Below are 2500 nucleotides of genomic sequence, written 5' to 3'. Positions count from 1 at the left end.
TGCTTCTTTTCTCCCTCCTCCACGTTCTCCTCCTTTCCTCCAGCAGGCAGCCTCCCATAAGACCTCCGTCACTCACTCTGTCTCTCCTCCTCTTGCTGTGCCGGGCTCATCATGGCTTTAATTTCCTCTCTCTTATGGCCAGCGTCTTGTGTTTATACCCTCTTACATTCCCTCTTATTTGAGGCTGGACCTCACGCTCGCTAAACATAGTGGGTGAACTGTTTTAATCTTGGCCACGGGGTCGTCCTCTCTACTTCACTCCTCCAAGCTTAGACGCACTGTAAATCCTCTCTCGTAACCCCCGGCCTTCGTCTCTCTCTCTCTCTCTCTCTCTCTCTCTCTCTCTCTCTCTCTCTCTCTCTCTCTCTCTCTCTCTCTCTCTCTCTCTCTCTCTCTCTCTCTCTCTCTCTCTCTCTCTCTCTTCCCGTGTTCCTTCTTTCTGGCGCAGACACCTCATTATCCTCGTCCCTCATCTCGGCGACTGTCATTACCATCCGTACCATCATTATTACTGCTATTTATTGCCTTACATAAAGCAAGTAGAGAGAAGCAGTTACGGACCCAGCGTCTCTTGTCTCCGGGCGCGACCTCCTCTATCTCCTCCCTCCCTTCTCCCTCCTGCTATCCCCTCCCTTGCCTCCTATCCCTCCGTTCCTGCGCTTACTTACATCGTACCTCCGCCCCTCCACCCCTAACCCTTCGCTGCTCCACCCTAACCTCTTACCACCTCTCGACCCGATGCATCCACCAACTCTTCACCTCTAAGTTAATCTTGCTCCTCCACCCTGACTCCACCCTTGACCTGCCTCCCCTTGTCCTCCTCCACCTACAACTTTCTCTCCCAATCTTCCACTCAAACTTCCTCCCTCTTCTTATGCAGCATCTCCTCCGCCTCTTCCTCTTTTTCCTGGGAGTCTTAAACACAGTTCTCGTACACCCGCTTCGTCGTCTTATTTTCCTTAAATACCGACACTCAATTTCACCAGCACGTCCCACTTCCTGTCATTCTCTCTCTCTCTCTCTCTCTCTCTCTCTCTCTCTCTCTCTCTCTCTCTCTCTCTCTCTCTCTCTCTCTCTCTCTCTCTCTCTCTCTCTCTCTCTCTCTCTCTCTCTCTCTCTTTCTTTCCTTCACACACCTCCACACACCCACCGACTCTCAACATCCCGTTTTTTATTCGATCATTTGCCTCTTATCATCATCATCATCACCATTACAGTCACTCACCCAGTCAATACCCTTTTGTATAATGGAGATAATTGCACCATTCACTTTATTCTTATCACCTTTATCGTGAGGCTGATAACACCTTACTCGCCGGGCTCATTAGGGTAACTTATTGATGCTCTATCCATCACCTGCGCCGCCACCGCCTCCAGCCATCATCATCATCATCTTCACCATCGTTATCGTCGTATAATGAACAATATTTCTTGTCCTCCGTGCAAGAGAAGGAGAAGCATCTTTGGTCATCGCCCTCGTACCTCATCTACCCACGTATAGTCATCAGCCGCCGGCCCGGAAGTGCGTACTCGCCGCGGCTGGCAGGTGACGTGGGTGGCGACGTCGGCCAGTCATACAAATGGAGGAAAAACCTGACGTCGTGGTGGGTGGCGGCAGTGGTTGTCCATAGCAGCACAACATTGGCTGTGCTGTCGTGGAGGTGCGGTTTGGGTCATGCACTGGTCGAATTGCCGTTATGCTTGTTGTGTTGCAACTGGTGCCCGTTGTCATTATGAAAGAACTTGCCTCTTGTCTGTTTACACTTGAAAGGCAATTTTTTAAAGTAAATAAGGTATAATAGCAATATATATATATATATATATATATATATATATATATATATATATATATATATATATATATATATATATATATATATATATATATATATATATATATATATATATATATATATATATATATATATATATATATATATATATATATATATATATATATATATATATATATATATATATATATATATATATATATATATACACACACACACACACACACACACACACACACACACACACACACACACACACACACACACACACACACACACACACACACGTAATTTTTCAATGTCTTGTACGTTACATAAATCTACCATTGTCTCGTTAATTCTTTATTTTTAAGTTTAGCTGTCTTGTTAGCCCTTCGCGTTCAGGTCTCTATCGCTTCATCATTCATTTGTTTCTTCTCTTGTCTTCTCTGCTGTTCTGTTCTGGTACCTCCCTAATTCTAATTTCTCCCCAATCTCTCTCTCTCTCTCTCTCTCTCTCTCTCTCTCTCTCTCTCTCTCTCTCTCTCTCTCTCTCTCTCTCTCTCTCTCTCTCTCTCTCTCTCTCTCTCTCTCTCTCTCTCTCTCTCTCTATCACATGATCTTGGAGCTCATTACTTCCTCACCTTCTCGAGAAACAAACACAATAATTTCTTTGTATAATTCAACACTCCCTGAATGACTGGTAGCGAAGGCCCACAATACGTGCT

General features: G+C 44.9%; 1 long non-coding RNA gene across 2 annotated transcripts in view; it reads left to right on the top strand.

Annotated features, from left to right (window-relative positions):
• LOC135103642 (uncharacterized) overlaps nt 1-2500 on the top strand; it is a 173428-nt gene that overhangs the window by 62854 nt on the left and 108074 nt on the right. The window lies entirely within an intron of this gene.

This window comes from Scylla paramamosain, chromosome 9 (assembly GCF_035594125.1).
Source record: "Scylla paramamosain isolate STU-SP2022 chromosome 9, ASM3559412v1, whole genome shotgun sequence".
NCBI lineage: Eukaryota > Metazoa > Arthropoda > Malacostraca > Decapoda > Portunidae > Scylla > Scylla paramamosain.
Note: the sequence above shows the minus strand (reverse complement) of the source record. Positions and strands in the feature narration are given on the sequence as shown.